We start from the raw sequence: 15,465 nt of genomic DNA, 5'->3' as shown, positions 1-15,465 counted from the left end.
TTTTTCTCCCGCTTTTGTATCACTAGTCCGAGGTCATCTCGTGAGTTAACTGCTCGATTTCACCTCGGGGATAACGCAGTGCATAATACATTTTTCACGCATTATCCGAGTTTCGACGTATCATGGCGGGGTATACCAAAGACTTCTAAATGTCTTTTCAAGTTACTTCAAATTTTGTGTGGCCGCTTATCCGGGCCGAGGAAATTTCTGTGTGATTTCGAGAATTTTTGTTCCCGGGACCGAATCCCAAAAACCGTATTATACACTTCAATTTCAGCCGCTCGAGGTTGTACCGACCTCGCTTTTCTCCTTTCTTTTTCTATCACTAGTCCGAGGTCATCTCAGTGAGTTAATCTGTTCGATTTCAGACTTGATAAAGAGTATTACACATTTTTCATGATTATCCGAGGTTCGACGCACGTCGGTTTATGGCATACCGCACTCCCAAATATCTTCCGATGCTACTCAAATTTTGCGGGCCGCTTCTCGACCCGAGGAACTTCCCCGTGTGATTTCCGGAGAATTTTGTTCCGACCCGAACTCGAAAAACCGTATTATACACTTCAATTTCAGCTGCTCGAGGTCGTGACTTAACCGCTTTTTTCTTCCTGCTTATCAGTATGACTTTCAGTGGCACATATTTAAGGTCGACTTAAGAGCATCGTAGTCCATTCGCCGCACGTCCATTGAGGACGGGTTTCCAAGAGGTATTTCCGACGATCCATTTTGGGGTATATCTTGATGGAGTAGCTAAGCATGTAGTGACGCAGCTTCTTCGTTGCCCACACAAGAGCGAGGCATGTTTTTTCGAGTTGTGAGTATTTGCACTCATATTCCAAGAACTTTTACTTAGATAGTAAAATAGCTCTTTCTTCACTTCCTACAACTTGAGCCAGCATAGCACCCATGGCGTTTCGACCAAAAACCGTATTATAAACTTCAATTTATGCCGTTAGGGAGGTCGCACGACTGCTTTTTTTCTCCTAGTTTTTCTATCACGCCATCCGAGGTCATTTCAGAGTTAACCTATTCGATTTCAACTCTGAAAACGAGTATAAATATATTTTTCACGATTATCCGAGTTTCGACGAATGCTGGTTTATGGCATACCGCACCCCCAAATGTCTTCCCGTTGCTACTAAATTTTGTGTGGCCGCTTTATCTCGACCCAAGGAACTTTTTGTGTGATTTCCGAGAATTTTGTTCCGGGACCGAATCCCGAAAAACCGTATTATACACTTCACCCTCAAATTGCTCGGAGGTCGTACGACCCTCGCTTATTTTCTCTGCTTTTGTATCACGATTCCGAGGTCATTTTAGGAGTTTACCTATTCGATTTCTTTTAAAATTCTGATAACGAGTATTAATACATATTTCACGATTATCCGAGTATTAATAAATTTTTCACGATTATCCGATGTTTTCGCGAATGCTGATTTATGGCATACCGCACCCCCAAATTGTCTTCCGTTGCTACTCAAATTTATGCGGGCGCTTTATCCGACCAAGAACTTTTTTGTGATTTTAGAATTTTGTTCCGGACCGAATCCCGAAAAACCGTATTATACACTTCAATTTCAGCCGCTCGGGAGGTCGATCGACCCCGCTTTCATTTTCTCCTGGTTTTTATATCACGCCGAGGTCATTTCAGGAGTTAACCTATTCGATTTCAGCCTCGATAACGAGTATTAATACATTTTTCACGCATTATCCGAGAATCGACTTAATGCTTGTTTATGGTATACCGCACCAAATGTCTTCCGTTGTTACTTAAATTTTGCATGGCCGCTGATCTCGACCAAAGAAACTTATATGATTTTCAAGAATTTTGTTCGGACCCCCGAATCCCAAAAACCGTATTATAAATTTCAATTTCACTGCTCGAGATCGTGGGACGACCGCTTTCTTTTTCTCCGTGTTTTTCTATCACGCGTCCGAGGTCATTTCAGGAGTTAACCTATTCGATTTCAGCCTGATAACGGTATTATTATATTTTTCACGATTATCCGAGTTTCGACGCAACGTCGGGCTTTATGGCATACCGCACCCCCAAATGTCTTCCGCTGTTACTTAAATTTTTGCGTACCGCTTTATCTCACTCCAAGGAACTTTCGTGGTGATTTCCGGGAATTTTGTTCGACTGAATCAAAAACCGTATTATACACTTCAATTTCAGCCTGCTCGGGAGGTCGACGACCCTCGCTTTTTATCTCGGTTTTTCTATCACGCTCGTAGGTCATTTTTGGAGGTAACCTTATTCGATTTCAAAATTTCTGATAACGAGTATTAATACACTTTTCACGATTATCCGAGTATTAATTTATTTTTCTCGATTATCCGAGGTTCGATTTAATGTCGGTTTATGGCATAACGCACCCTAAATTGTCTTCTCCGTTGCTACTCAAATTTTATGTGGGCCGCTTTATCCGACCCGAGGAACTTTTTTGTGATTTCCGAGAATTTTGCCTCGGACTGAATCCCAAAACCGTATTATACACTTCAATTTCAGCTGCTCGAGGTCGACGACCCGCTTTTTCTCCCGGTTTTTCTATCACGCCAGATCATTTCAGAGTTAACTTATTCGATTTCACCAAAAATGTTATAACGAGTATTAATACATTTTTTCACGATTGTCCGATGTTCGATTTAATGTCAAGTTTATGGCATACCGACCCCAAATGTCTTCCATTGCTACTTAAATTTTGTGCGCCACTTTATCCGACCCCAAGGAACTATCTATATGATTTTCGTGAGAATTTTGTTCCGGACCCTCGGGATCCCGAAAACCGCATTATACACTTAAATTTCAAAATTCGTCGAGGTCGCACTGTCCCTTTTTCTTTTTCTCCTTGTTTTTCTATCACGCCCCGAGGTCATTTAAGGAGTTAACCTATTCGATTTCAGCCTTTCTGATAACGAGTATTAATACATTTTTCACGATTATCCGAGGTTCGACAACGCAAGCGTTTATGGCATACCGCACTCTAAATGTCTTCCGCTTGTACTCAAATTTTGCGTGGGCGCTATATTTGACCCAAGGAACTTTCTGATTTGATTTCAAGAGAATTTTGTTCCGGACCCTGAATCTCAAAACCATGTATTATTACACTTCAATTTCACTCGTCGAGGTCGCATCGACCTTGCTTTCTTTTATCCTGCTTTTTCTATCACGCGCCCAAGGTTATTTCAGAGCTAATCTATTCAATTTCACCTGGATAATGAGTATTAATACATTTTTCACGACATCCGAGGTTCGACGAATGCAAGTTTATGGCATACCGACCCCCAAATGTCTCTCCGCTGTTACTCAAATTTCGCGGGCCGCCCATCCGACTTCGAGAACTTTCGTGTGATTTTCTGAGAATTTTGTTCTAACCCCTGAATCCCGAAAATCGTGTATTATACACTTCAATTTAAGCCGTTTTAGAGGTCGTACTCGACAATGTTTTTTTCTCCCGGTTTTTGTATCACCACCTTAGGTCATCTCAGAGTTAACTGCTCGATTTCAAATTTCTGAGCAACGAGTATTAGTACATTTTTCACGATTTTCCGAGGTTCGACGAATGCCGGTTTATGGCATACCCAAGAACCCCAAATGTGTTACGTTGTTACTTAAATTTTGCGTGGGCCGCTTTATCCACTCCAAGGAACTTTTGTTTGATTTCCTGAGAATTTTGTTCCGACCGAATCCCGAAAAACCGTATTATACATTTCAATTTCAAATTGCTCTCGAGGTCGACGACCCTGCTTTTTTTCTCCTTCTCGTTTTTCTATCACGCCCGAGGTCATTTTAGAGTTAACCTATTCGATTTCAGCCCTGGATAACGAGTATTAATACAATTTTCACGATTATCCGTGTATTAATACATTTTTCACGATTATCCGAGGTTCGACTTAATGTCAAGTTTATGGCATACCGCACTCCCCAAATTGTCTTCTCCGTTGCTACTCAAATTTTGCATGGCCGCTTATCCGACTCAAGAACTTCTTTTGTGATTTCCGAGAATTTTGTTCCGGACCAAATCCGAAAACCGTGTATTATGCGTATTAGCTCAATGATCGAGCGCTTGCGCCAAGATGAATGGGGCTAAGCGATTCGGCCAAGCCGTGGGATGTAAAAAACATCGTTAGGGAGCGTCGCCTTGGGGAGGGGTACCACGAGCTGATGGACGGCGAAGCGAGAATGCTCTGGCCGAGTAACGAAACATTGGTGAGAATCCAATGCCCCGAAAACCAAATGGTTCCTTCGCAAGGTTCATCCACACAGGTGAGTCAGTGGCCTAAGATCAGCCGAAAGGGCGTCCGAGGTCATTTAAGGAGTTAACCTATTCGATTTCAAATTTCTGATAACGAGTATTAATACATTTTTCACGATTATCCGAGGTTCGACGAATGCACGTCGGTTTATGGCATACCGCACCCCCAAATGTCTTCTCGCTGCTACTCAAATTTTGCATGTCCGCTTATATTTGACTCTAAGGAACTTTCTCTGTGATTTCAAGAGAATTTTGTTCCGACCCTGAATCCCGAAAAACCATGTATTATTACACTTCAATTTCACTGCTCGGAAGGTCGTAAGACTGACCCTATTTTTTTCCCGGTTTTTCTATCACGCTTTGAGGTCATTTCAGACTTAACTTATTCGATTTCAAATTTCTGATAACGAGTATTAATACATTTTTCACGATTATCCGAGATTCGACGAATGCTTGTTTATGGTATACCGCACCCCCAAATGTCTTCTCCGTTGTTACTTAAATTTTGCGTGGGCCGCTTTATCCACCCAAGAAACTTCTATATGATTTTCGAGAATTTTGTTCCGAGGCCCTGAATCCCGAAAACCGTGGTATTATAAACATCAATTTATGCCGTCGAGGTCGTATCGACCGCTTTTTCTCCCGGTTTTTCTATCACGCCAGTCCGAGGTCATTTCAGAGTTAACCTTATTCGATTTCAACCTCGGAAAACGAGTATAAATATATTTTTCACGATTATCCGAGTTTCGACTTAACGTCGTTTATGGCATACCGACCCCAAATGTCTTCCGTTACTTAAATTTTGCGGGCCGCTTTATCCACCCAAGGAACTTTTTTGTGATTTTCGAGAATTTTGTTCCGGGGACCGAATCCCAAAACCGCCAGACATACATTTCAATTTCACCTGCCGAGGTCAGACGGACTGCTTTTTTCCTCTCGGTTTGTATCACGCCCGAGGTCATTTTAGAGTTAACCTATTCGATTTCAGCCTCGGATAACGAGTATTAATACATTTTTCACGATTATCCGAGTATTAATACATTTTTCACGATTATGCGAGGTTCGACAATGCGTTTATGGCATACCGCACTCCCAAATTGTCTTCCGCTGCTACTCAAATTTTGCATAGGGCGCTTATCTCACCAAGAACTTTTTTTGTGATTTCAGAGAATTTTGTTCCGGATCCTCGAATCCCAAAACCGTATTTTACACTTCACTTTCAAATGCTCGAGGTCGCATCGACCCCTGTTTTTTTCTCCCGCTTTTTATCACGCTGAGGTCATTTCAGAGTTAACTTATTCGATTTCAAATTTCTGAGCAACGAGTATTACACATTTTTCACGATTATCCGAGGTTCGACGAATGCTTGTTTATGGCATACCGCACCCCAAATGTCTTCCGCTGCTACTTAAATTTTGCATGGCCGCTTTATCCGACCCAAGAAACTTTCTATATGATTTTCAAGAATTTTGTTCCGGACCCGAATCCCGAAACCATGTATTATAAACTTCAATTTCACTGCTCGAGGTCGACGACTCCTCGCTTTTCTCCTTGTTTTTCTATCACGCGTCCGAGGTCATTTCAGAGTTAACCTATTCGACTTCAGCCGATAACGAGTATTAATACATTTTTCACGATTATCCGAGGTCGACGAACGCCGGTTTATGGTATACCGCACTCCCAAATGTCTTCCGCTGTTACTCAAATTTTGCGTACGCTTTATCCGACCCGAGGAAGTTTCTGTGATTTCCAGAGAATTTTGTTCCGGGACCTGAATCCCAAAAACCGTATTATACACTTCAATTTCAGGGTTCGGAGGTCGATCGACCGCTTTTTTCTCCGGTTTTTCTATCGCGCCGAGGTCATTTCAGAGTTAACCTATTCGATTTCAGCCCCTGATAACGAATTAATACACTTTTCACGCATTATCCGAGGTTCTGACGAACGGTTTATGGCATACCGCACCCCAAATGTCTTCCGTTGCTACTCAAATTTTATGTGGCGCTTTATCCACCCGAGGAACTTTTTGTTTGATTTCCTGAGAATTTTGTTCCGGACTGAAACCTCGAAAAACCGTATTATACACATCATTTTCAAATTACGTCGAGGTCTTACCGCACCTTGCTTTTTCTCCTGCTTTTTCTATCACGCGCCAAGGTTATTTCAGATCTAATCTATTCAATTTCGTCCTCCTGATAACGAGTAATAATACATTTTTCACGATTATCCGAGGTTCGACGAATGCCGCTATGGTACCTAAGCACTCCCCAAATGTCTTCCTCTGCTTACTCAAATTTTATGAGGCCGCTTTTTTCTGACACTCCGAGGAACTTTCTCGTGGTGATTTCCGAGAATTTTGTTCCCGGACCTCGAATCTCAAAACCAAGTACTATACACTTCAATTTCAGCCGCTCGAGGTCGTGACTGACCTTGTTTTTCTCCTGCTTTTTCTATCACGCGCCCAAGGTTATTTCAGATCTAATCTATTCAATTTCGGCCCTGATAACGAGTAATAATACATTTTTCACGCATTATCCGAGGTTCGACGCATCGTCGGTTTATGGGCATACCGCACTTCCCAAATGTCTTCCGGCTAAGCTACTCAAATTTTGTGTGGCCGCCCATCTCGACCCGAGGAATTTTCTCGTCTGATTTCCGAGAATTTTGTTCCGACACTGAATCCCGAAACCGTATTATAAACTTAAATTTCAGCCGCTCGAGGTCGATCGACCTGCTTTTCTCCCGGTTTTTCCATCACGCCCGAGGTCATTTCGGTGTTAACCTATTCGATTTCAAATTTCGATAACGAGTATTAATTTATTTTTCACGATTATCCGAGTTTCGATTTAATGCTAGTTTATGGCATACCGGCACCCCCAAATGTCTTCCGTTGCTACATAAATTTTGCGTGCCACTTTATCTCGACCCAAGGAACTTTCTCGTGTGATTTCTCGAGAATTTTGTTCCGGACCCCGAATCAAAAACCGTGTATTATACACTTCAATTTGAGCTCAGAGGTCGACGACCCTCTTTCTTTTCTCCTTACCTATCACGCCGAGGTCATTTCAGAGTTAACTTATTCGATTTCAAATTTCTGGATAACGAAAACGTATTAATACATTTTTCACGCATTATCCGAGGTTCGACGTAATCGGGTTTACGGCATACCAGCACCCCAAATGTCTTCCGTTGCTACTTCAAATTTTCATGTGGGTACGCTTATATCTGACCCGAGAACTTTCTTCTGTGATTTCCTGAGAATTTTGTTCCGGACTTGAATCTTGAAAAACCGTGTATTATACACTTCATTTTCACTGCTCGGGAGGTCGTACTGACCTTGTTTTTTTTTCTCCTTTTTTTTTTTTTTTCTATCACGCTCCCAAGTGTATTTCAGAGCTAATCTATTCAATTTCAGCCTTGAGCATTAGTATTAATACATTTTTTCACAATTATTCGAGGTTCGACGAATGCTTGTTTATGGCATACCGGCACCCCCAAATGTCTTCCGTTACTCACCTTGCTTGGGGCCGCTTTATCACCTCCGAGGAATTTTTCGTGATTTCCGAGAATTTTGTTCCGACCCGAATCCTAAAAACCATGTATTATACACTTCAATTTCAGCCGCTCGAGAGGTCGTGACTGACGCTGTTTCTTTTTCTCCTCGCTTTTTCTATCACGCCCCAAGGTTATTTCAGGAGGTAATCTATTCAATTTCAGCCTAACGATAACGAGTATTAATACATTTTTCACGATTATCCGAGTTTCGATTAATGTCGTTAAATGGCATACCTAGCACTTCAAATGTCTTCCGCTATTCAAATTTTGTGTGACCGCTTTATCTCACTCCGAGGAAATTTCTCGTGTGATATCCGGAGAATTTTGTTCCGCGACCCGAATCTCAAAACCGTGTATTATATACACTTCACCTCAGCTGCTCGCGTCGTCGCATCGACTTTTTTTCTCCCTATTTTTCTATCACGAACCGAGGTCATCTCGAGTTAACTGCTCGATTTCGACCCCTTGATAACGAGTATTAACATTTTTCACGATTATCCAAGGTTCGACGATTTAATGTCCGGGCTTATGGTATACCTAAGACCCCCAAATGTCTTCAGTCGCTACTCAAATTTTGTGGCCGCTTCATCTAACTCCGAGGAACTTTCTATGTGATTTTCTTGAGAATTTTGTTCCGGACCCCGGAATCCCGAAAACCGTGGTATTATATATACTTCAATTTCACCGCTCGGTGGTCGACTGACCTGCTTTTTTCTCCTCGCTTTTCATCACCACCTAAGGTCATCTCAGAGTTAATCTGCTCGATTTCAGCCTTCTGATAACGGTATTAATACATTTTCACCATTATCCGAGGTTCGACGAATACGTTTATGGGCATACCGATCCCCAAATGTCTTCCGCTGTACTTCAAATTTTGGCGGGGTCCGCTATATCCACTCCGAGGAAGTTTCGTGATTTCCGAGAATTTTGTTCCGGACTCGAATCCCGAAAACCATGTATTATACACTTCACCTTCCCCGCTCGGAGGTCGACTGACCTTGCTTTTTTTCTCCGGTTTTTCTATCACGCTGGCCCAAGGTTATTTCAGGAGCTAATCTATTCAATTTCACTGGATAACGAGTATTAATACATTTTTCACGATTATCCGAGGTTCGGATTTAATGCCGGTTTATGGCATACCGGCACCCTCAAATGTCTTCCGTTGCTATTCAAATTTTGTGTGGCCGCTTTATCTCGACTCGAGGAAATTTCTGATATCCTCGGGAAAATTTTGTTCCGGACTGAATCCTCAAAACCCGTATTATACACTTCACTTTCAGCTTCGTGAGGTCGACTGACCTTGCTTCTTTTCCCCGCTTTTTCTTTTCACTATCACCGAGGTCATCTCGTGGAGTTAACTGTTTCGATTTCGCCCCTTTGATAACGAAATTAATACATTTTTCACGATTATCCGAGGTTCGATTTAATGCTGGTTTATGGTATACCGCACTTCAAATGTCTTCCGCTACTTAAATTTTGGGCCGCTTTATCCGACCCAAGGAACTTTCTATATGATTTTCGAGAATTTTGTTCCGACTGAATCCCGAAAACCGTATTATAAACTTCAATTTCAGCTGCTCAGAGGTCGCACGACCCTCGTTTCTTTTCCTCCTGCTTTTTCTCACGCTTTAGGTCATTTCAAGAGTTAAGCTTATTCGATTTCAAATTTCTGATAACGAGTATTAATTTATTTTTCACGATTATCCGAGTTTCACAATTCTAGTTTATGGCATACCGCACCCCCAAATGTCTTCCGTAACTTCAATTTTATGGGGCCGCTTATCCGACTCCGAGGAATTTTCTCGTGGTGATTTCCGAGAATTTTGTTCCTGACTCGAATCTCAAAAACCATGTATTATACACTTCAATTTCAAATTGCTCGAGAGGTCGACGACGCTGTTTCTTTTTCTCCCGGTTTTTCTATCACGCGTCCAAGGTTATTTCAGGAGGTAATCTATTCAATTTCAGCCTTCTGAGCAACGAGTATTAATAAATACATTTTTCACGATTATCCGAGGTTCGACGCACGCTGGTTAATGGCATACCGCACTCCAAATGTCTTCCGTTGCTATTCAAATTTTGTGTGGCCGCTTTATCCACCCGAGGAAATTTCTCGTGATATCCGAGAATTTTGTTCCGCGACTGAATCTCAAAAACCGTGTATTATATACACTTCACTTTCGCTGCTCGAGGTCGACGACGACCCTGCTTTTTTTCTCCTCGCTTTCTCTATCACGAGTCCGAGGTCATCTCAGTGAGTTAACTGCCGATTTCAAATTTAGATAACGAGTATTAATACATTTTTCACGATTATCCGAGGTTCGCGACGTCGGTTTATGGCATACCGCACCCCAAATGTCTTCGCTTGCTACTCAAATTTTGTGTGGCCGCTTTCATCTAACTCCGAGGAACTTTCTATGTGATTTTCGAGAATTTTGTTCCGACTGAATCCCAAAAACCGTATTATACACTTCACTTTCCGTCGAGGTCGATCGACCCTCGCTTTTTCTCCTGCTTTTTCTATCACGCTGAGGTCATTTCAGAGTTAACCACCCAAATTTCTGATAACGACTTTAATATATTTTTCACGATTATCCGAGTTTCGACGATTTGGGTTTATGGCATACCGACTCCCAAATGTCTTCCGTTGCTACATAAATTTTATGCGGGCAGCTTTATCGACCCAAGGAACTTTCTATATTATTTTCTGAGAATTTTGTTCCTGACCGAATCCCGAAAACCGTGTATTATATAAACTTCAATTTCAGCTGCTCGAGGTCGATGACTTGCACTCGCTTTTTTTTCTCCTTGTTTTTCTATCACGCGTCCGAGGTCATTTCAGAGTTAACCTATTCGATTTCAGCCTTGATAACGACTATTAATATATTTTTCACGATTATCCGAGTTTCGACGAATGCTGGTTTATGGCATACCGCACTCCCAAATGTCTTCCGTTGCTTACATAAATTTTGGCGTGGGCCGCTTATCCACTCCAAGGAACTTTCTGTGTGATTTCCGAGAATTTTGTTCTCGACCCTGAATCAAAACCGTATTCTACACTTCATTTTAGCTGCTCGGGGTCGTGACGACCGCTTTTTCTCCCTATTTTTCTATCACCAGTGAGGTCATTTCAGAGTTAACTGCTCCATTTCACCGGGTAACGAGTATTATTACATTTTTCACGATTATCCGAGGTTCGGACGCGGTGACACCTCGCGATAAAGCGGAAAATATAACTAATAAATTAAAGCGGAAATTTGTGAAATTTTAAAACTTTTATTACTAGTTAAGGATTAACACGCTGGTGCCAAAAATGAAATGAAACAAATATAATAAAATTAACTTAGGTTATTACAACCTGTCAAGAAAACGGGAAAAGATATCCTACGAATAAACAAATAAAGGGTTTCTAAACTAGCAAACTAAGGTCCAAAGGTTTAGTTCTCGCTAGCCCACACGCCTTCCCCACGTAAGCATCTTTCACCACCGTCATTCATGTAAACATGAACGCCATTAGCTTAGTGGGAGTAACTCAAGGTTCTCCTGTACCACAAAATGTCAAACACGTATAAACAAGAACATATTAGAACATCATGAATATAACTATTTGATGCAAGCACTGTACATGAGACTTACATTCAAAACATGCGATTAATCATAGATAAGGCGTATGGTACATCCAACTTTAAAAACCAAACAACATACAATACATGAAATAGGACTACTAACATCACATAATAAGCAAAGCATCCTACCCGTAGGCTACCTTTTAAAGCATGTCCAAAACACAAGTCCTTAAGTACTCTTTCACACTGCTTTTAAAACATGTCCAAGGCACGACTTAAAGTATCCGCCTCAATGTTACCTTTTAAAACATGTCTAAATACTATGTATAAGTGCCCGACTCAGAGGTTACCTTTAAAACATGTCCGGCACAACACATAGTGATCCGCCTCACCAAGTTACCTTTAAAACATGTCCAAATACTACAAAACAAGTACCTGACTTAGGTCTCGAGGTACAACAAACAAGTATCCTGCTCACGTTACCTTTAAAACATGGCAAAATACAACAAACAAGTGTCCGACTCGAGGTTACCTTTTAAAACATGTTCGAGACACAACAAACAAGTATTTGCTCAGCGTTACCTTTAAAACATGGCCAAATACAACAAACAAGTGTCCGACTCAGAGGTTACCTTTTAAAACATGTTCGAGACACAACAAACAAGTATCCTGCCCAACATTACCTTTAAAACATGGCCAAATACAACAAACAAGCACAACAAACAAGCACATGGAACGGGATTATTAATGTCACACTCATACTTATGGCTTGCATCTCACCATAGGTACGGATGGGAACATCAATCCCGGACGACCTTTTACCGCAACTAGAGCGCCATGGCTCACCCCTGAACTGATAGGATCGTGACCTGTGGACGGGATGCTTAACGCCACATTCATACTTATGGTCCGATCACCATGAGTGCGGATGGAACATCACTCCCGCTAATCATATCGCAACTAGAGGGCCTCTCGCTCACCCCCTAGTATCCGATAGACTAAGACTCGTGGTCGGGATTATAAATGTCACATTCATACTTATGGCTTGCAGCACCATAAGTACAGATGGGAACATCACTCCCGACGCTCATACCGCAACTAGAGGGCCTCTGGCTCACCCCTAGTATCCGGTAGAACCAAGACTCTCACAACCGAACAATACTAGACATTATCTAGAATATGACTCACTACAAGTAACTACTTATAATAAATATCTCATACTTGTATTATATTATTAAATATTCCATTTCATAATTTAACATGTCAAGTAAATTAAATATAACAAGTGATAATGAATAATTTACGTTATATGAAATATACATGATAAAATGTGACCAAATCCAAGTAACTCATTTATGAGCCCAATAAACAAATTATGAGGAGACCAACAATTAAATCACATTAAGCCCAACAAACAAGATATGTTAGATCCAACTTAAAACTCATGTAAAAACAAACATATAATCATGTGAAATCCAACAATTTGATCATGTGAGAGAAATACATATATATAAAGAACAATATTTAACGGACACGTTATATAAAGCACGATACGGAAATTTGATTATTCAAGTAAAGTAAACTTGGCACCCAAGGTACCCATACTATAGATGTGGCCCAACTAACCCAAAATAAATGAGCCCAACAAGTGAAGTCAAAGAAGCCCAACAAACCAAACTTAAAGAGTCCAACAATTAGAACCAAAAGAGTCCAATAGCCTAATCATGTATAACCCAAACATTTAGTCATATGAAGTCCAACCATTTACTCACATAAAGCCCAAAACCCAACAATAATAACCCATTCAAACAACCAAAACAAGTGAATGTACATGTATTTGTATAAGCATGAGACTAAATTAATTATTTCAATTAATCGAGCCACTATGAGCACCCATAATCACGACTCAAAGAACCACTTTGGGCAGCCCAAAACACGACCCAACCATGCCCACTCGACTACCCGCATCCAACCCTATGCAAGATTACCCAACACACCCAAACAACCGTGAGGTAGCTCAACAACCCATAGCCAAACATGGTTCAAGCTAGACCTTTAAAGCGATAATATCAGGTATACACATACAACAACAATCATAACCCATTTCGACTTCCGAATATCATACCACGCATACCACCCGCAACCCGACTTCTAAATTCCCCAATATTTTTCGGATGATGCACAACCTGACATCGCAGTACCAAAATGGTCCTCACGACTCCATTTCCACACTCATTTCGAGACGGAGTTACTACACAAATGTCCTAAAAAAAGCATGAAAACCCGCCTCAACAATCACTCGACGCCCAAACACAAATTTAAAGATACCATTTTACCTGCCCCCAAATCGAGCAAAGCAGCTACAACCACCTTTTTTATATGGGTCGAACCCGAGTTGCAAAAAAAATACTTGACGGTTTTACAAAAAGTAAACAAATCAATCCTAAATACGACTCGTTCAATGCTCATTCCAAAGAATTGATCTCTCGTATTTTTTTCCACAAAGAGAGTGCTCTAGTAATGCATAGCTAATCAATAATCGCATATAGAGTTCATGAGAAATACGGGCTCAAACGCCCAAAACAGAGGAGAAAACTGCCCAAAATAGTCCATTTCTGTGCACTAATATCGACGAAATTTACCTACAATGAGACAAGTAAAGAACCAAACTTTAATGGAAATGACATATAAAATGACCTAACAAGACGGAATTTCGACATTTGTCGAGTAACCTATCACCGCATACTCCGCCTTTGATCTCTTAAACGCCAAAAAGCATGAGCCTTTTCTTCACCTTTTCAAACTTAAAAGAGGGAAAAACGAGTCGATTAAGACAAGAAACCGAGTTGTCATTTTGAGACGGGATTTTCGAACTTCTACAAAATCAAGACTTTATTACCTTAAAAGAATGAGGAAGAAGAGAGGAAGCTAATGGTGCAAGAATTATGGAATTTGGTTGAGGAATGGAGGAGGGATCCGAGTTTTGAGTTGACGAAAATGGAGTACGGCCCCTGCTTGTTGTCACGCTAATTATTGTTGTTGTTTGCAGTCGATTTAAAAGAGAGGAGAGAAGGAGGAATGGTGGGGATGCAGGGGACACAGTATCAACAACAATAATAATATAGTCATCATAATAATATATATAATATATATAATAATAATAATAATAATAATAATAATAATAATAATAATAATAATAATAATAATAATAATAATAATAATAATAATAATAATAATAATAATAATAATAATAATACAATAATAATAATAATAATAATAATAATAATAATAATAATAACAACAATAATAATAACAACAACAATAATAATAATAATAATAATAATAATAATAATAATAATAATCGTGAAGCATCCTCATCGCCCGCCTCCTTCATTGCCTCCTTTGTCCGGAGATCATCATCCTCCTGGAGCTTCTTCGACGTGGTTTTGGATATGATTCGTAGCTTCCACGCGGTACTTGTGGGCGGATGGTTTTCGCTCAGCACTTGCCGGATCGGCCCGAGTATGCCGTGGCTATCTCTCGATGATTTGATCACTTTCTTACTAGGTGGTTAATCTTTTCTTGAGGGCCGTGTCCTCTTCCTCCGGGTGAGTACATTGCCAGCGCCCTCTCACGCCACTCATTAAACCGGGTGGTGGGTTCGTCCTATCATTGCTTTTGGCACGGTCCGAGACGGCTGTCTCTAAGGTTGGTGCTTTTATGGTTGGTCCTTCTTTATCTTCATATTTTGATGGGCTTCAGTTTGGAGTGGGTGTGTCCGGTGAAGAGAGGCTATCTTGCATACCTTGAACCGCCTATTGAGGCTCTGGGCCGAGGTGGGGTTTTCTATGTTGGGCAAGTTGATTTCTGCACGCGCTCAACCTTGTCGATCGTGACCATGCTTTAGAGGTCCGCCATCGTTGTCTGGTTCTTTCCTGCTGGGTGGAGTTTTGTTATTCCAGCCCCTTGCCTTTTTTTATGGGGAGCACCGCCAGGTCTTGTCGTGGTGTTCAAGCAGGTGACCGCTGGGCCCTTTGCTTTTCGCCTTGGTTTTGCATCCCTTAGTATGCAAAACCGGACACTTTGAC

The sequence above is a fragment of the Silene latifolia genome, chromosome 11 (genome assembly GCF_048544455.1).
Source record: "Silene latifolia isolate original U9 population chromosome 11, ASM4854445v1, whole genome shotgun sequence".
NCBI classification, from domain to species: domain Eukaryota; kingdom Viridiplantae; phylum Streptophyta; class Magnoliopsida; order Caryophyllales; family Caryophyllaceae; genus Silene; species Silene latifolia.
Note: the sequence above shows the minus strand (reverse complement) of the source record.